The sequence below is a fragment of the Canis lupus genome, chromosome 8 (genome assembly GCF_048164855.1).
Source record: "Canis lupus baileyi chromosome 8, mCanLup2.hap1, whole genome shotgun sequence".
In the NCBI taxonomy this organism is placed as follows: domain Eukaryota; kingdom Metazoa; phylum Chordata; class Mammalia; order Carnivora; family Canidae; genus Canis; species Canis lupus.
Window position 1 is genome coordinate 76,669,742 of NC_132845.1, and position 20,888 is coordinate 76,690,629.

A 20,888-nucleotide genomic window follows, 5' to 3' on the forward strand; every position below is an offset into this window, starting at 1 on the left:
AAAAGCAAAGGTGATACACACACCTATTATCTATGAAATATGAAAAATACAAAAGCAACTGCCTGGATTGAAAATATATTTATTCAGATTTGTTAGCTTAATAAAATACATAATTGTCTTATGTTTTATGCCTCTGAAAATTCATCTTATATGTAATAAAAATTTAATCCAATCAAACTGCAGAAACTTTCAACGGTTGCTAAAACCATACCTTCTCAGAACACCTGAATAGCTCAGTTGGTTAAACATCTGCCTTTGGCTCAGGTCATGATTCCCGGGTCCTGGGAAATGAGCCTGAGACAGGTTCCCTGCTCAGTGGGGAGTCTGCTTGTCCCTCTCCCTCTATCTCCCCAACTCATGCTCTATCTCGAGATCTCTATCTCTCAAATAAACAGAATCTTTTAAAAAATAAATAAATAAATAAAACCGTATCATTTGTTGTGGGTTGAATTGTGGCCCCCAAAAAAGATAGGTTGAGGGCAGCCCCGGGGGCTCAGCGGTTTAGCGCTGCCTGCGGCCCAGGGTGTGATCCTGGAGACCCGGGATTGAGTCCCACATCGGGCTCCCTGCGTGGAGCCTGCTTCTCCCTCTGCCTGTGTCTCTGCTTCTCTCTCTCCTCTCTGTGTATTCTCATGAATAAATAAATAAAATCTTTAAAAAAAAAAAAAAAGAAGATAGGTTGAACTCAATACTGTGAATGAAACCTGATTTGGAAATAAGCTCTAAGGAGATGTAATTATAGAATTAGGTCATACTGGATTATAGTGGGTCCTAAATCCAATAACTGGTGTCCTTATAAAGAGGCTCTGAGAAGGACACCTGGGTGGTTCAGCAGTTGAGCATCTGCCTTCAGCTCAGGATGTGATCCTGGGATCCAGGATCGAATCTCGCATCGGGCTCCCTGCCAGGATCCTGCTTCTCCCTCTGCCTATGTCTCTGCCTCTCTCTCTGCATCTCTCATGAATAAATAAATAAATCTTAAAAAAAGAAAAAAAAAAAAAGGCCCTGAGAGAGAGGTGGAAATTAGTGATGGGGCTCCAAGCCAAGGAACTACAAGGACAGCCAGCAATCATCTTCTCTACAAGTCTTCAGAGAGAACATGTCCTGTTGACACTTTGATTTCAGATTTCTAGCCTCCAGAATAATGAAAGAATAAATTTTTATTGCTTCAAGCCATCCAGTTTATGCTAATTTGTTTACAGTAGTCCCAGGAAACTATAAAAATCATCCAGTAAATTATAAACCATAATTATAAACAAATAATGGAAAGAAATGCTTTCCACAAGTTAACATAGAACTGTGGGTTCACAGCATCACTTGATCTCTATAAACTGGGTAGTCACATATCCCAATTCATGAGAACTGGTTTATTCCTGTTGTCCTAGTATAAAGGCACCCCTTTGGTTCTCAAAAATGAACTGCTCTGGATAATAAATTACATGGTCACCTTATTTATGAACAAGCCTAGAAAAACCCCGTGTTAATTCACCTTCAAATTCCATTCTGTTCAAATAATATCTGACTCCCCTTCTTCCATTGATAGAATAATTTTATCTCTCTGGTTCTTACAGCATTTTATAAATACAGGTACTGTAATACATTCTATTACAAAAGCTTGCTTACATGTCCACTCCGTACACAGACACATAGCACAGTTTTAGGAATAATCAGTACACACTTCCTAAATTTATTAAATTATTTATTCAGAAGACCAACAAAGCACCTACACAAACCATTTTTTCATTTTTATCCCACATATACTCTCCAGGGCTCAATGAAGGTAGAAGTAAAAATTTATTTATTTATTTAAAATATTTTATTTATTTATTCATGAGAGACACACAGAGAAAGAGGCAGAGGGAGAAGCAGGCTCCATTCTGGGAGCCCAATGTGGGACTCTCAACTGCTGAACCACCCAGGAGTCCCAGAAGTAAAAAAATTAAATAGCAAAACGACTAATTTATAAAGCAGTTGTTCTCAAACTTTAGCATGCATCAGTATCACACAGAGGACTTGTTAAAGCACAAAGTATTAGGTCTCATCCCAGAGTTTCTGATTCTGGAGGTCAGGGGCAGGGCCTGAGCATCTACATTCCTAACGAGTTCCCAGATGATAGGGCTAAGAACTACTCTTTGAGAACTACTGCTATAAAGTCATCACAACAGGACGTGTGGGTAGGGTTGAGGTCTGCCTTTGGCTCAGGGCATGATCTTGGAATCCTGTGATAGAGTCCCATGTCAGGCTTCCAGCATGGAGCCTGCTTCTCCCTCTGCCTGTGTCTCTCTGTGTCTCTCATGAATAAATAAATAAAAAAATTTTTTTTAAAGTCATCACAACAATTATTAAAAGACTAATTTCTTCTCATGACTTCATGACTGATGGGAGACTTTCTTTTCTAAGTACAACAGAGTAGCTTGTGGCAGACTAACACTCTGCTGAGGAGAAAAGCTAGATACATTTTTAAAATTGATATTTAAAGGCATCAGAAAATCTGAAGCAATCTAGATGCCTCAGAATTCTGGAAAAAGAGGAGCTACATGTAGAGAAACAAAGTGACATTCTGCAACCACTTTTTCCCTAAGTGCATTTGCTGATTCTGGGACAAAAGGCTGAGAATCCAAACTTACTTTAGGCAGAGGAACCACAAGAGCTTTTGGAAGAGATGAAAAGCAAGACTCAAAGAGCCAAAATCCCAGTAAGAGTCAAAGAGCAGGGTTTAACATAAGGCAGGTTTTCCCCTGAGGACATTTACCAAATTCTGCAGCTGCACAAGGAGGGCTTCAAAACAAAACTGAAAACCTCCAAAAATCAAGAGTGGAATTTTCAGGGGGCCTGGCTGGCTCAGTCAATGAAGCATACAACTCCTGATTTCAGGATTTTAAGTTTGACTCCCATGTTGGGTGTAGAGATTACTTAAAAATAAAATCTTAGGGGATCCCTGGGTGGCGCAGCGATTTGGCGCCTGCCTTTGGCCCAGGGCGCGATCCTGGAGACCCGGGATCGAATCCCACGTCGGGCTCCCGGTGCATGGAGCCTGCTTCTCCCTCTGCCTGTGTCTCTGCCTCTCTCTCTCTCTCTCTCTGTGACTATCATAAATAAATTTTAAAAAAATTTTTTAAATAAAATAAAATAAAATAAAATAAAATAAAATAAAATAAAATAAAATAAAATAAAATAAAATCTTAGGGCAGCCCCTGTGGTGCAGCAGTTTAGCACCGCCTGCAGCCTGGGGTGTGATCCTGGAGGCCCGGGATCGAGTCCCACGTCGGGCTCTCTGCATGGAGCCTGCTTCTCCCTCTGCCGGTCTCTGCCTCTCTCTCTGTGTCTCTATGAATAAATAAATAAAAATCTTTAAAAAATAAAAAAAAAAATAAAATCTTTAAAAAAACAAAAAACAAAACAAAACAAGGGGCGCCTAGAGGGGTCAGTCAGTTAAACGTCTGCCTTTGTCTCAGGTCATGATCCCAGGGTCCTGAGATCTAGCATCAGTCAGGCTTCCTGCTCGGTGGGGAGTCTGCTTCTCTCTCTTCCTCTGCCCCTCCCCCAATGCTTGTGTGCGCACGCTCTAATAAATAAAATCCTTTTTTAAAAAGTGGAATTTTCAGGGATGCCTTGGTGGCTCAGTGGTTGAGCATCTGCCTTCAGCTCAGGGCATGATCCCGCAGGATCATGACATGGAGTCCCACATGGGGTTCCCCGCAGGAAGCCTGCTTCTCCCTCTGCCAATGTCTCTGCCTCTTTCTCTGTGTCTCTCATGAATAAATAAAATATATTTTTTTAAAGTAGAATTTTTAGTAATCTCACTATTCTCAAGAAACAAAGATTACAGTATAGAAGCCACCAGGGGAAGAGTCCCCTGTAATAAATTCACTACACTATCAGTTGTAGGCCCTTAATGACTATTTGATAGTAGTAAAGATAAACCAGAGGGAAACTCAGCCTTATCAACCCAGCAACACAACTTCAACCATTAGCTCAGTCCCTAATACGATTAGGTGATGAGGTCCTACTCAAAATGGAGGAAAGATGTCCTCTCTGAAAAGGAATAACATCTGGAACTTCATTTTAGTCACAACACCCAAAATTTAAATAATTGAAAACCAAAAAGAAAAAACAGACAATAGAAACAGATGCTCAGATGATCCACACAATGTAATTAACAGAAACACTTTAAAATAATGATAGTCATTTAAATTCCCTATTTAAAAAAATGAGTTAGGGCAGCCTGGGTGGCTCAGCGGTTTAGCACCACCTTCAGCCCAGGGCGGGATCCTGGAGACCCATGATCAAGTCCCACATGAGGCTCCCTGCATGGAGCCTGCTTCTCCCTCTGCCTATGTCTCTGCCTCTCTCTCTTTCTCTCTCTCTCTCTCTCTCTCATGAATAAACTTTTTTAAAAAATAAAAATTAATTAAAATAGATGAAAAAGGGGGAAAGGACAGTTTTAAAATGAAGAATTTTTTTTTTAATTTTTATTTATTTGTGATAGTCACAGAGAGAGAGAGAGAATGAGGCAGAGACACAGGCAGAGGGAGAAGCAGGCTCCATGCACCGGGAGCCCGACGTGGGATTCGATCCCGGGTCTCCAGGATCGCGCCCTGGGCCAAAGGCAGGCGCCAAACCGCTGCGCCACCCAGGGATCCCAAAATGAAGAATTTTTTTAAAAAAGATTTTTATTTACTTATGAGAGACATAATGTTATGTTACAGAGAGAGGGAAAGACAAAGGCAGAGGGAGAAGCAGGCTCTCTGCAGGGAGCTTGATGCAGAACTCGATCCCAGGATCATGACCCCACCCAAAGGTAGATGCTTAACCCCTGAGCCACCCACGCATCCCCCAAATAAAGAATTTTAACTGAGAATTGTCATCTATAAGAATCGAACTGAAATGCTAGATCTGAAAAGTATGGTAACTAAAATTAAGAATTCAAAGGGTAGATTTAACAGCAGACCAGACTTAGCAGAAGAGAGGATTAGAAACTGGAACCCAAGTCAATAAAATACATCCACACTGAAGCAGAAGGAAAAACTAATAGGAAATACAGGGAAAGAAAAGTATAAAGAGAATCTGGGACATTGTGGAAAAGTCTATGGAATATGTAACTGGAATCCCTCAAAGGAAGAGGGAAGAATTAATAAAAATCAATATTAATGAAATTTTCAAAACTGAAGAGACAACCCACAAATCCAAGAAATTCTGTGAACCCCAAAGCAGAAAACACATACACACAGATAAAGCATACTTAAACTAGTGATAATCAAAAACAAAGAGAAACTTTCAAAAGTAGCCAGTGGAAAAGCACATTACTTTCACAGTTACAACAATAAAACTAACAGCTAAATTTTCTAAAGAAATCATGAAAGCCTAAGACAACAGAATGACCTCTAGAAAGTGCTTAAAAAAAAAGAAAAGCCCACCTAGAATGTGGTGCTTAGTGACTACCCCCTTTAAAAATAAAGGTAGAATGAAGCACCTGGCTGGCTCAGTCGGTTAAGTATCTGACTCTAGATTTCAGCTCAGGTCATGATCTCAGGATTGTGAGATCGAGCCCAGCATCAGGCTCCACATTAAGCCTGCTTGGGATTCTTTTTTCCTCTGCCCCTCTCCACACCCCACTACTCACACACATTTTCTCTCTCTCTAAAAAGAAATAAAAATAATAAAAATAAAAAATTCACTATGGGTCCACTTGCACTAGAAGAAATATCACAGGAAATGGAAAGAAAATTCAGTCTATCTCAAAGAGAAACATAGAAATACAGAAGGGTCAAAAAGTAATAGAAGCAGTAAAAATTAAAAAAAAAAGAGAAAAAAAAAAGAAGCAGTAAATATATATGTAAATACACATGAATATTGATTACAAAAAAACAATTTCTTACGAGTCTTAAAATAAAGGTAGAAATAAATGAGTAAAACAGTAATACCACAAAGCAGGAAAAAGACAAACTGAATTAGTAAGTAAAGTTCCAGCATTACTGGAGAAGTGATAAAAGTTATAATTTGTATTAGACTACAGTAAGTCAAGGGTGTATGTTATCCTTGCTAGTAATAATCACAAAAAAGTATAGTAAAAGAGTATGTAAGCATTACTACAGGGGAAATATTAAATAATAACTGAATAATAGGGGATCCCTGGGTGGCTCAGCGGTTTGGCGCCTGCCTTTGGCCCAGGGTGTGATCCTGGAGTCCCGGGATGGGGTCCCACGTTGGGTTCCCTGCATGGAGCCTGCTTCTCCCTCTGCCTGTGTCTCTGCCTCTCATGAATACATAAAATCTTAAAAAAAAAAAAAGAACCTGAAAAATAATCCAAGAGAAGGCAAGAAAAAAGGAAAAAGGAACAAAACTGTTGAGTCAAAAAGAAAACTTATCAAAAGATGGTAGATCTAACACCAAATATAGTGACAATCGCATTACATGAAAATGAACTAAATATTCTAATTTAAAAACTAAAATACAGGGAAAAAAACTAAATTCAACATCTTTCTAGGACAAAAAAAAAAACCTGAAAATATAAGGATGGAAAAAGATAAAGCATGCAACATTTACCAAAAGAAAGCTGGTAATGCTACAGTGATACAAAGTAGACTTTAAGTCAAAAAGCATTACTAATGATTAAAGGATAACAGTGCTAATCCACCAAGAAAAATCTAATGTGAGCCAAGTAGGCAGAAATTAGTAATCACTGGGAGCTAAGAATACTTTTTTTTTTTTTTTAAGATTTTATTTATCCATTCAGGAGACACACAGGCAGAGACATAGGCAGAGGGAGAAGCAGGCTCCCTATGGGAACCTGGGATCATGCCCTGAGCCAAAGGCAGACACTCAACTGCTGAGCCTGGGGTGGGGGTGGGGGGGTGGTTGCTAAGAATACTTTTACAAATGGCCTTGAAGACCAATGCAAAGCACTGATGGTAACCAATTCTATTCCAAAAATCTATATAGCAGCTCAAAGGGTAGAACTATACAATAACATAGAGCATAAATACCAGACATCTTTGCAATACAATAAACGCACACAACCATCTTATGTGAATTCTGAAATGCTTACATAAAGTAGTAAATAATTTTTTTAATTACAAAAAAGGGGGATCCCTGGGTGGCGCAGCGGTTTGGCGCCTGCCTTTGGCCCAGGGCGCGATCCTGGAGACCCGGGATCGGATCCCACGTCGGGCTTCCGGTGCATGGAGCCTGCTTCTCCCTCTGCCTATGTCTCTGCCTCTCTCTCTCTCTCTCTCTCTCTGTGACTATCATGAATAAATAAAAATTAAAAAAAAAAAAAAAAAAAGGTAAGAGTTTTAGACAACAGAAACAAAATTAAGATGAGAAGATATTCTGGGGTAATATCAGTGTTTACTAGACTGGGTAGTTTGATAAAGTTACTAAAATTCATTAACTATAAAAACTAGACTTCCTGAAATTAAACCCTCAGAAAAAAGAAAAAAAACTTTATTTTTTTATTTTTTAAAGATTTTATTTACTATTCATAGAGACACACACAGAGAAAGAGAGAGAGAAAGAGAGAGAAAGACAGAGGCAGAGACACAGGCCGAGAGTGAAGCAGGCCCCACGCAGGGAGCCCCATGCGGGACTTGGGACTGGACCCTGGGTCCCCAGGATCACGCCCTGGGCTGAAGCCAGCGCTAAACCGCTGAGCCACCTGGGCTGGGGGGGGACAGGGGGATGGACAAAACTTTAAAAAGTACTTAGATTCTTCTCTAAATATAGCTCCAGCTTTGACTGAAGAATGAAACTGACATCTTTGCATTACACTTACCCAACTGGCAGACACACCATCATAATCATTAGTGGTTGTATTTGGGGCTGGAACTGGTTGGGCCTAAAATCCAAACTCCCAATCAGTTTTTCTGTTAGAATCTAAGAACTTTAAACTTCAAAAGAATCTCAGCTTTTCTCTCAAGTATTATTTTAAATAAAATAAGTTGAGATTTTTATTTTCTAATTTACTTACTCAGTTACTAGATCAAAGTATTAAAAAGGCAAAAGTTTTTTCTCTTTCTTTTTCTCCTTCCTTCCTTCCTTCCCTCCCTCCCTCCCTCCCTTCCTTCCTTCTTTCTTTCTTCTTTTTTTTTTTTTTGATGATCCCTATAAGGATTGAAAAGTTCTTCTTTAAAGAAATAGCCTAGGAAAAAAAAAAAGAAAAAAGAAATAGCCTAGGGACACCCAGGTTAAGTGTTTGCCTTCAGCCCAGGGCATGATCCTGGGGTCCCGGGATCAAGCCCCACATCGGGTTTCCTGCGTGGAGCCTGCTTCTCTCTCTGCTTCTCTCTTTCTGTGTCTCTCATGAATAAATAAATAAAATCTTTAAAAAAATAGCATATAAACTCTTGTGGGTAACAACAATGACAAAAAAGTGTCTGCATTTTGTCCCCAGATATGTCCAAGAACAAGAAGTAGGCTCTCAGGAGAAAGTAGTGTTTACATACAATTGATATTCAAAGAATAAATACTGAGCAGTTAGCATATGAGTATGAAAACATTTTGCCATCTGATAATTCCTCATAGATAGATACTTAAGATGTATCCACCTGGGACAACTGGGTGGCTCAGGTTGTGATCCCGGAGTCCTGGGATCAAGTCCCACATTGGGCTCCCTGCAGGGAGCCTGCTTCTCCCTCTGCCTGTGTCTCTGCCTCTCTCTCTGCAGATCTCTCATGGATAAATAAATAAAAATTTAAAAAAAAAAAAAGAGGTGTCTACATGACTACAACATTTGAAACCCTAGACGAATAAAATCTACATACTTACCACACTACAACTACAATTTGCAGTGGCTAATTAATTTATACAAATAAAGATATAATCCAACTTGGTAAGTAGAAGCCAAGCATGTTACTTCCTCAGATACTAATTACAATAGATTTTACACATTTTATTTCATCAGCCTACAATTTTGTTTTGTTTTTTTTTTCATATTTTTTATTTGCATTCTTCTTGTAATATCCTATTCAAAACTGTGGTCACTAGCCCAAGTCATTTTTCAGGAACACGTTTAAAAAACAGTGTCAACAGCTCTATAGAAATGCAACCAAGAAACCACTAAGTTACATAACTACATTTAGGCAACAACAGTTCCACCCACTGTTTAGTGACTAAAGATGGATAAGGATGTTCTCTATTCTGCAGTTTCACAGGCTAGATCACAACTTACAATATATTGTAGGAACAACATTGTAATACTTGAAAAAAAAATTTGGAACGACCTGAAATAGCTGCACATGAAAATGCACAATAAATAATGGTTTACTTATCTGTACAACTTTAATGCAATACAATTCCTAATAAAACAGAATGAAATTTAAGAACACATACACCTAGCAATGGCATTACAACAAAAGCATAACCTAAATTCATCCCAAATCATAGCAGTGAGATCACTGGCTGAAGTTTTCTCTAAAATACGAATATCAATCTCTTTTTCTAGAATGGTGTACTATCTATATTATTGTGGCGTTCCTCTAAATTTCCAACACAAATTTAGAGCAAATAGAAAGAAAAAATATGTTTGTTTGTTTTGTTTTGTTTTTTTCCAGGTGGCTCAGCCGGTGAAGCCTCTTCCTTCAGCATAGGTCACGATCCCATGATCTGGGATCGAGCCCCATGTTGGGCTCCTTGGTCAGTAGGGAGCCTGTTTCTCCCTCTCCCTCAGCCACTTCCCCTACTTGTGTTCTCACTCTGACAAGTAAATAAATTCCTTAAATATACATACATATGCATTTTAGATATAACACAGAAAATAGTATCTCCACTTTGCCAATCCTGATCGATGCTTAGAAGACTTTTTTTCCTCCAGCTTTACAGACTGTGGCCAAATGCCTTAAAGTTGTAGCTCCCTGACCATTATCTGGATAGGAAGATCCCAAATTGTTCAAGGCCCTTTCACTATGGGGGATTCTGATACTTGCCAATGTGCTTCCCTCTATTAACTGTGTATGTCTGGTCTCACCTTGTGAGCTCACAGTCTAGTCCATTGCAGGTACTGTAAGGTCATAGTTAGGTGCAGACCACTGATTCGGTCAGACTACCAGAGTTCAAATCTCCATCCCCTCTTGTACGACTTAAGTTACTACTCTGAACCACATTTCTTTACATTTTTAGAAGAGTGAGGGAAGAGGACAACGTTGATATAACGCTGGTCCATGCTAGCACTTGATAAATCTGAACTATTATTATTTAGGCAGCTTTTTAGCTTGAGCAAAATACAAATACACTAATTTTCTAGACACTTCATCTAAGATGAGTGGATCCGTTCTCATCTTAAAAATAAATTATATGCCTGAAATTTTCCAGCCAACGTTCTCTGTCCTGGAGCTAACAGCCCCCACCTAATTCTGGAAATGATCTTAGGTCTATTGTTTGGTATTCCTTAAAACCCATCTCTATGTGGAGGTGAGGTGACTTTCATTTAAGTATTTGTCCTTGTCAGACTCCTCCATTTTCATACTCCCATGAAAATAAAGCATACCTGCCAAAAATAATGCTCTGTGATTATACAACATAAAATAACAACATAAAAAATAGATGTACTCGAGGAACTTGTCAGGAAGCACAAACTCAAACCCCAATGCTGATAAATCTATAATAGAAAGCTCCACTGAAAACAAAATATTTATGGAAGGTAACCCGAAGAATGTACAATCCCCATCTACTTATCTGGATAATCTAAAACAGATCCTTAAATTAAATTAGTGTAGAAATCTAAGTACTTAGATCACATTATTTCACCAGCACCAGAACTACTTATACTGAATTACACTGATGTCCTGTCATCAACCTACACAATGAGGCAATGAGGATTTTAACTAATAAACAAAGTAAAACACAACACAGCCCTTTACTTAAGGATGTGTCGAATACAAGACTCAATAGAAGGAGTCTCAGAATCCAATCGAGAAACTGGTCTTTTATCTTAAGGTCACTGAACTATGCAGCCGATTATATTTCTCTCTGAACTGGCTATTAAAAAGCAGTCAAATTTGTGGCCCTCTAATAAATACTTAAGACTTCAGTCTAAGTACTTTGTGTACAGATCTCATTCCATTTTAATGAGGATCTTACAGATCTGTTCTCTTTTTTTTTTTCTTTTTTAAGATTTTATTTATTTATTCATGAGAGAGAGAGGGGCAGAGACATAGAGAAGAAGCAGGCTCCACGCAGGGAGCCTGATGTGGGACTCTGATCCCGGGACTCCAGGATTACACCCCGGGCCGAAAGGCAGGCGCTAAACCGCTGAGCCACCCAGGGATCCCAACAGATCTGTTTTCTTCTTAATTTTTCTCCCTCAGTGTTAAATTCATCACTCTTGTATTTCTGTACGTTCTCAATAACATGTATCTTTGTAAGCCATTATGAATCCTTTCTGGAACAAGATGTGACATAAGGAAATGACATGCTCCACTTAAAAAACACAGTCAGATATTTTCTTCCATTAATAAGCATTTTATGAGTTCGATTTCTAAAGACATTATTTTTTTTGTGCTCCAAAAGAAAAAAGAAATATTTTGCACAATATTCTGCAAATATTATAGGAAACTCTAACAACAGGAAGTACAAAAATAAAACTTTCATTATGTATTTTTAACTTTAGAGCATACAGAAAATTATAAATATATCCCATGCAAAAATCCCCCAGAAGTCATTTTTAATTTTAAAACATAGACCAAATCACCATAAATGTAATTACAATTATTTATTCTGAATGGAAACTGAAGAGACTAGCTTCAAAAATGATTCATAAAATTTTTGTACAACTCCTTATGAGCTGGCCTGTGCCCACCACAGAGGATGCTGCCAACCACACTTAAGGTGAGACAACACATGGGCAGCCCAGGTGGCCCAGCGGTTTAGCGCCGCCTTCAGCCCAGGACCTGATCCTGGAGATCCAGGATTGAGTCCCACATCAGGCTCCCTGCATGGAGCCTGCTTCTCCCTCTGCCGGTGTCTCTGCCTTTCTCACTCTGTGTCTCTCATGAATAAATAAACAAAATCTCTTTAAAAAAAAAAAAAAAAGGTGAGACAACACAGAATTTAGAGTCCCAAAGGCTCTTGCCTCATTCTTGCCTCACAGATTTTGCTACATTCCTGCTTCAGGGATTTCAGCAATCTCCTTGATGTCATTTGAGGAAAATAAAAAGCTTACGAATCTTAGTGTGTATAATCTAATCCATTCATGAACTCATACTCTGATCATTAACAGAAACATTAAAAATGTTCTACTATACAATAAAAATTACACTTTCTACCCCACCGGCAGGGATTCATCAAACACAGGAATCTCACAATCTAACTTGAAAAGCAGCACCATGAAAGTACAGCTTTTTCTCAAAGCATTTTAGGAGTTTTATCCAAATATCAAACAAAATATAAGTTATATAATGTCAAGTGGGGAAAAAAGATAAGTCCACTGTTGTTTCTCCTCTAAGTGTTTATTCAACAATACTCTAAATTACTTCCAGGCACTCTGTAGTCATATGAAACATACATAATCTTTCTACAATGCCTTATGAAGGAAATGAGCACTTAATAAGACTTTCAGGGCAGCTCAGGTGGCTCAGCAGTTTAGCTCTCTCTGTGTGTGACTATCATAAATAAATAAAAAATTTTTTAAAAAAGATTTTATTTATTCATGAGACACAGAGAGAGGCAGAGACACTGACAGAGGGAGAAGCAGGTTCCCCGCAGGGAGCCTGATATGCAGAACTTGATCTCAAGACCCTGGGATTACCACCTGATCCAAAGGCAGATGCTCAACCACTGGGCCACTCAGGTGTCCCAGTATTTCTGTTCTGAGTCACAGAATTGACAGGTGTGTTACACAAGTATCTCCCACATTTTAGGGATCATCTCTGCTACAGATATTTACTTTGCAACCAGTAAAAACACATGTGCCAAAAATTAAACTTAGAGTCAAGACTGAAATTCTTTATCTCTAGCCAAGGACTGACACAAGTAAATGAAACATGCTCTCAGTTCTCCTATATGTAAATACTGAAATAAGTACTGATGGAATTTTTTTTTCCACTGAAAACCAACTTCAAAAATCAATGAATTCTCATCAAGTTAACAAGTACTCACGAACACTTGTGAATGCCCAACTTGGACTGAGCATACAGATAAAAGCAGAATTCCTGTTTATAGAAGCTTACACATTAGCAGGGTCAGACACTTTTTATACAATGAAACAACTAGTAAACGAGCATACAACTCCATTCAAACACTTAATGACCATATAACCAAACGCTGTGCTGGGCACACACAGTCTTCATCAGCCAAATAGCAGCCTATGTGGAAGATCTACACAAAATTCCATTTTAATTGTGTAGGGAACCTGCTTAAAACTGTTCTCTGGTTTTTGTCATCATCAGATAAAAGCCCAAGCTCCTGCATTTCTGCCCTGCACTTTTTTACTTTTCAAAAAACACCTCTCTTAGGACACCTGGGTGGCTCAGCAGTTAAGCATCTGCCTTAGGCTCAGGGCGTGATTCTGGAGTCCTGGGATGGAGTCCCACATCCGGCTTCCTGCAGGGAGCCTGCTTCTCCCTCTGCCTGTGTCTCTGCCTCTCTCTTTCTGTGTCTCTCGTGAATAAATAAATAAGACCTTAAAAAAAAAAAAAAGAACTAAAACCAAAAACCATCTCCCAGTACTAGTTACTGGCCTATTCTCCTGCTATTCCCCTACTTGCACCGTCCCACCCAGCCTTGCTGGTTTCAAAGTTTCTCATTCTTCAAGACATTTCCATAAAGTGTTCCCTGATTATCTTTCTTCACCCTCCATACCCTGCATTGTCTCTCCTCCTTGCTCTATCTTACCTCTATTTACCACTTTGTGTTGAAAATCTCTTTACTGTCCCTCTCTAAGTTCAAGAGAGAGGAAACATGATTGCCTGGAAGGTCAGTGCAATTTCAAATCCTGAACATGTCTTCTGCATAAGGACCAGTAACTCTTAAAAGTTAACGTTATTTATCATTAAACGGATTAACAATATAATCAAATTTTACCCGGAGCGGCAAGCTTTCTTGTTACAACGATTTTGATAACAGACTTTTATTTATTTATTTATTTATTTATTCATTTATTTGAAGATTTATTTATTTATGATAGAGAGAGGCAGAGACACAGGCAGACGGAGAAGCAGGCTCCATGCACCGGGAGCCCGACGTGGGATTCGATCCCGGGTCTCCAGGATCGCGCCCTGGGCCAAAGGCAGGCGCTGAACCGCTGCGCCACCCAGGGATCCCCCGATAACAGACTTTTTAAAAAGCAGTTTCGGGTTTACAGAGAGAAAAAAAAGTACAACCATTACTTAAATTCAAAAACAAAAACGCACCCAAGAGTTTTCTCATCTCAAACAGCACTCGCCTGGTGACGCTCACACTCGTGTCATCCGAAGGCAACGAGCTCCGCGGAGCCCCCCCACACCCGCCAGTCACGGGCCGGGTCAGGGCACCGAGGCAGCGCCGGATGCCTGGGAGCGCCTCTGGCTGCACTTCCAGGACAGGTATCACCCCTGCTCTCTCCCAGGGCGGTTCTCTGCCTCCGAACCCAGGCCCACGACTTCCCCTTCAAGCACGGGCCCAAAGTCAGGACAAGCGTTCCAGTGCCCGCACCACGGAAGCCTCCAGCCTTCCTGCCCGGGCCCGGGCCCGCTCCCGAGGCCCCAGGCGCCTGCCCAGGCCGGGCTGCCGCCCGGCTCGGAGCCGTCGACCCGGCGGCCCACAGGTGTCCACGCCCGCCCCCGACTCCGGGAGCCCGCGGTGAGGAGGGAGCCCGCCGCTGGGAGGCCATCCGCGAGGGTGCACGGGCGGCGGGGAGGGCCAGGAAATGACAAGCGCCTGTCCGTCGGGGCCGGGCCGGGCCGGGCCGGGCCGGGCACAACTCGGCGGCGAGCGCCGGCAGCCGGGAGGCTGAGCACGACAGCACCGAGGCGGCCGACGACCGTCTGGGCCGGCCAGGGCCGCGCCAAGGGCCCGGAGTCGGGTCCGACGGCGGCTGGGAGCGCCAGAGCGAAACGGCCCCGGGCGGGTAGACGGCGCGGCCCAATGACCCAGCAGCCCCGCCCGGACGGCGCCGCCGCCGCCCCGCCGCCCCGCCGCCCCGCCGCCCCGCCGCCGGGGCCGAGAGCCGCGCCAGCGTCGGCCCGCGCGCGTCCGCTCCGTACCTGCTCCGCGGCTCCACGGGCGTCGGGGCCGCGGCTCTCGGCGGGCAGCTCGAGCGGGTCCCGGCTCCGGAGTCCACAGCCCGCCCTCCTGCCGGCCCTCCCCCCTCACGCTCCGCCCCCGGCGCCGCGAGCGCCCTCACGCACGCGCGCACGCGCGGACGTCACTTCCGGGGCCCTGGGCGCGCGGGGGAGGGAGTCGTCGCGGGCGGGGCGAAGGCTGCCGAGGGGGCTCCTCGGGCCCGTCGGGAAACGAGACGGTCTCGTCCCTCTCCACGTCAGGACTTTTAGCGTTCGAATTAAAGGCATAATGAGACTCACAAAATTAAATAATAGGCAGTATTGATGGTCGAGTCCCAAGTGGAATCCCGTGCTCGTGCTCCCCGTCTCGAGAATGCTGGGGGCGGCGGCGGCGGCTGTCCCGGGGCGTCCGTGGCGTTAACTGGAGCACAACAGAGACCAAAACGGCCGTATCTGAAGGCAGAGCTGGGCTGGCGTCCCAGCTTCGCTAAGCGCTGCCTCTGTGATCTTGGACAGGTTGCCTAGTTCCTGTCTTTATTCATTATCTGCAAAACGGAGATTGATTTTTCCTAAACGCTGAGCGATGGCAGAACATGCCACCCCAAAACATGCCCCTTGGGCATAAGGATTCTTGTGAGAGTACACACAAGACAAGCTCTGAACACAAACTAGAATATTCCTTTATAAGGGAAATGTACATTTGCAAGGAAATCTCCCTCTAAAGGTGTCTCCCTCTCTATACCTACAAGAGGATGACAACCGCAAGACTTCTCAATGGGGAAGACGCTAACTCTGCAGAGCAGACCTTAAGCTTCTTTACTTTTCTTTCCCTGGTCGTCCCGTGACTGGCCCTTCAGTTACCCACCCACCCCACCCCCACCCCCACCCCCCCACACACACACCTTTCTCTTGTCCACCTGAAGATGGTATTTAAGTTAGCAGTCTTTTCCCTGGTCTCTCTTACGTATGTGGAGGTATCCGTGTTAATAAATTCCTATTTGTTTTCCCCTTGTTAATCTGCCTTTTACTTCTCAGGCAAGAACTCAGAAGAGTACAGGGAAAGTTCTTTCCCTTCCCCTACAACCACACTGTATACTAGGCTGAGGATACTGGACAGTATAAAACAAAAGTACCTACATACTGAGAAGCTTACATCCCAGAGGAGACAACAAACAAGTTATTTACAGTAGTACAAGAGATGGTGATCATTGTTATGAATAAAAGGAATAATGCAAGGAAGAGGAATAGAAAGCACAACGGAAAGTCTGCAGTTTTAGAGTGCAGGGGAAAGCCCTGACTGAGAGACACTTGAACACAGGGTGAGGGAGCTAGCCATGCTGGTATGCAAATATTCAGGCAGATGTTCTATGGACAGGGAACAAGTGCAAGGGCCTCTCGACACCTCCAACCTATGTAGGTATAGCAGAGCGAATTAGGGGGAGGTATAAGAGATCAAAAGGTAATGGGCAAAGTAAGTAAGGGGCTAACCCCTAGGTCAATGTGGGAAGGAACCAGCAAAAGTGAGGACACTGGTAGGTCTGACTCATTGGGGCCTTAAGTGGGACAAACTACCAGACATGTCTTCTCCCTCAGAGAAGGTGGGGTGGGAGACTATTGGAAAGGGGCACCTAAGGTTATATGGCTTAACCATATAACCTAAGGTTTAACTATGAAGCCATGTTTTAGGTCTTGAATTCAGTGGTTCTTGATAGGTATATGGATATTCATTGTATTATTTTTAACTATTATTCAATGTGTTATTTTTGTATATGAATTTATGTTTTTAGAGAGGGAGAATCTTTTTTTTTGTTTGTTTGTTTTTTTTTGTTTGTTTGTTTGTTTTTTAGAGGGAGAATCTTTTTAAAGATTTTTTTATTTTAGGTCAACCCGGGTGGCTCAGCAGTTTAGTGCCGCCTTCAGCCCAGGGCCTGATACTGGAGACCCAGGATCGAGTCCCACATCGGGCTCCCTGCGTGGAGCCTGCTTCTCCCTCTGCCTGTGTCTCTGCCTCTCTCTCTCTCTGTGTCTCTCATGAATAAATAAATAAAATCTCTTTAAAAAAAAAAGAAAAGTCTTATTAAATGCTCATTTCCTTCATAAGGCATTGTAGAAAGATTATGTATGTTTCATATGACTATAGAGTGCCTGGAAGTAATTTAGAGTATTGTTGAATAAACACTTAGAGGAGAAACAACAGTGGACTTATCTTTTTCCCCCACTTGACATTATATAACTTATATTTTGTTTGATATTTGGATAAAACTCCTAAAATGCTTTGAGAAAAAGCTGTACTTTCATGGTGCTGCTTTTCAAGTTAGATTGTGAGATTCCTGTGTTTGATGAAGTCCCTGCCGGTGGGATAGAAAGTGTGATTTTTATTGTATAGTAGAACATTTTTAATGTTTCTGTTAATGATCAGAGTATGAGTTCATGAATGGATTAGATTATACACACTAAGATTCGTAAGCTTTTTATTTTCCTCAAATGACATCAAGGAGATTGCTGAAATCCCTGAAGCAGGAATGTAGCAAAATCTGTGAGGCAAGAATGAGGCAAGAGCCTTTGGGACTCTAAATTCTGTGTTGTCTCACCTTTTTTTTTTTTTTTTTTTAAAGAGATTTTATTTATTTATTCATGAGAGACACACAGAGAGAGGCAGACACAGGCAGGAGGAGAAGCAGGCTCCCCACGGGGAGTCTAATGCAGGACTCCATCCCAGGACCCTGGGATCATGACCTGAGCCCACAGCAGATGCTCAACTGCTGAGCCACTCAGGCGTCCCTGATTTCTAGTTTTGTTCCACTGTGATTAGAAAAGACATTTTCTATGATTTTTCAAAATAAATTAAAACTCGTTTTCTGTGATGATTATGTGATGTGGTACAGGTTATCTAATGCTACTGGTGGAAATATTTGCAGTATATAAGCATATCAAATCAATGCATTGTACACCTAAAACACAATGTCATATGTCAATTATAACTCAGTAACACTGAAAATTTTTTTTGTTGTTGTTTTTTTTTGAAAATTTTTAATTAAAAAGAAAGACTCAGGGATCCCTGGGTGGCTCAGTGGTTTAGCCCCTGCCTTCAGCCTAGGGCATGATCCTGGGATCCTGGGATCGAGTCCTGCACCAGGCTCCCTTCATGGAGCCTGCTTCTTCCTCTGCCTGTGACTCTGCCTCTCTCTCTCTCTTTCTGTGTGTGTGTGTGGGGGGGGGGGCTCATGAATAAATAAATAAAATCTTTAAATAATCAATAAAAATTTTAAAAAACTCATTTTCTGGACTAAAATATGTTCTACTCTAGACAGTGTTTTATATGCATTTAAGAAAAATGTGTATTCCATTATTGTTAAGTGAAGAGTTCTATATATGTCTGTTAGGTATACCTTGATTATAATGTCATTCAAATACTCTTTCCTTCTTTTTTTTTTTTTTGAGATTTTTATTTATTTATTCATGAGAGACACACAGAGAAAGAAAAAGGCAGAGACACAGGCAGAGGGAGAAGCAGGCTCCATGGAGGGAGCCCAACGTGAGACTCGATCCCAGGTTTCCAGGATCAGGCTCTGGGCTGAAGTCTGCGGTAAACCGCTGAGCCTCCAGGGCTGCCCTACTCTTTCCTTCTTAATCTTTTTTTCTGGTTGTTCTATCCATTATTAAAAATGGGTTACAGAAATATCCAACTATGGTTGTAGAACTATCAATTTCCCTTAATTCTGTTCTTTTGTTTGTTTGTTTCATATGCACTTGGTGCTCGTATGTTAGATGCATATATGCTTATAATTGTATTTTTGGATTAAACCTTATTCTGTATATAATGTCATTATTTCTTTTTTATTTTAAAGATTTTTTTTAATTTTTTTTTTTTTTTTTTTTTTTTTTTATGATAGGCACACAGTGAGAGAGAGAGAGGCAGAGACACAGGCAGAGGGAGAAGCAGGCTCCATGCAGGGAAGCCGATGTGGGACTCCATTCCTGGTCTCCAAGATCAGGCCCTGGGCTGAAGGTGGCGCTATACCGCTGAGCTACCCAGGTTGCCCCATGTCGTTATTTCTTATAACTGTTTTTCTAATGTAAAATCTATTCTAATAATATAGCCATCCCAAACTCTCCTTTGTTTGCTGCTTGCATGGAATACATTTTTTCATCTGTTTACTTTCAACCTCTTGGTGTCTTTGAGTCTAAAGTGAACCACCTTTTACAGACAACATATAGATGTAGCTTTTAAGAAAACATACTCTGCCCATCTCTGACGTTTAATTGGAGACTTTAATCCATTTACCCTGAAGTAATTACTAATAATGACTTCTGCCATTTTGCTCTTTGTTTACTGTATGTCATATATTTTTTGTTCCTCAATTCTTCCATTACTGCAGTTTTTGTTATGTACTTATTTTTCTATAACCTACCATTTTTTGTAAAGATTTTATTTATTCATTACAGACAGAGAGAAAGGCAGAGACACAGGAAGAGGGAGAAGCAGGCTCCATGCGGGGAGCCTGAGGTGGGACTCGATCCCGGGACTCCAGTATCACACCCCAGGCCGAAGGTGGCGCTAAACCGCTGGGCCACCGGGGCTGCCCTATAACCTACCATTTTGATTCTCTTCTCTTTTCTGTATATTTTAAATTTTATTTTCTTTTTTTTTTTTAAGATTTTATTTATTTATTAATGAGAGACAGAGAGAGAGAGAGAGGCAGAGACATAGGCAGAGGGAGAAGCAGGCTCCATGCAGGGAGCCTGATGTGGGACTCGATCCTGGGACCCGAGGATCACAGCCCTGGTCAAAGGCAGGCGCTAAACCGCTGAGCCACCCAGGGATCCCTAAAATTTATTTTCTTAGTGATTAGTTTTAGGATTACAATTAGCATCTTAAATTTATAACAACATAGTTTGAATACCAACTTATTTAAAATTGTATATATTCTGTACCTATAAATCTGTCCCTTTCATTTTATCTTGTTATTGTCACAGATTTCATCTTTATAAATTGTATGCCTATCGACACAGGTTTTTCTTTTTTTTTTTTAAGATTTTATTTATTCATGAGAGACACAGAGAAGCAAAGATGAGATACCAGCCAAGGGAGAAGCAGGATCCCTGCGGGGAGCCCAATGTGAGATTCAGTTCTGGAACTCGAGGATCACGTCCTGAACCAAAGGCAGATGTTCAACCGCTGAGCCACCCAGGCGTCCCTTAACACAGGTTTACTATTAATGTTTTTATGTACGGGTCTTTTAACTCACATAGGGAAAAGCCTTTTTAAAAAGATTTATTTTTTAAAAAATATTTTATTTATTTATTCATGAGAGAGGCAGAGAGAGAGCCAGAGACACAGGCAGAGGGAGAGGCAGGCTCCCTGTGGGGAGCCTGATGCTCAACCGATGGAGCCACCCAAGGGCCCCAATATTGGCTTTTATATCTGGCTGGGTATTTATCTTTCCCAGTGTTATTTCTCCATGTAGTTTTAACTTACTGTCTAGTGTCATTTGCTTTTCAATCCAAAGGATTGGAATTCCTTTGGGCATTTCTTATAGTACAAGTCTGCTAGTAATGAATTCCCTTAGCTTTTATTTATCTGGAGATGGCTTAATATCTCCTTCATTCTTGAAGAATAATTTTGCCAGATATAGCCCCTTTTTTAAGATTTATTTATTTATTTGAGAGAGAGAGTATGAGCTGGAGGAGCAG

General features: G+C 41.4%; 1 protein-coding gene across 14 annotated transcripts in view; it reads right to left on the minus strand.

Annotated features, from left to right (window-relative positions):
• Positions 1-20,888, minus strand: part of LOC140639128 (BTB/POZ domain-containing protein KCTD7) — a 94,829-nt gene that overhangs the window by 52,700 nt on the left and 21,241 nt on the right. For 2 of the 14 annotated variants that reach the window (XM_072837598.1, XM_072837601.1), the window contains exon 1: positions 15,177-15,292. The exons of 5 other annotated variants lie outside the window; for them this stretch is intronic. The gene's annotated coding sequence lies outside the window, so the exon portion shown is untranslated. Of the gene's footprint in view, positions 1-14,345; positions 14,367-15,176; positions 15,317-15,494; positions 15,647-20,888 lie in introns of those variants that run through there. 7 more of the 14 variants (XM_072837599.1, XM_072837595.1, XM_072837600.1 and 4 more) reach the window with 6 other exon arrangements.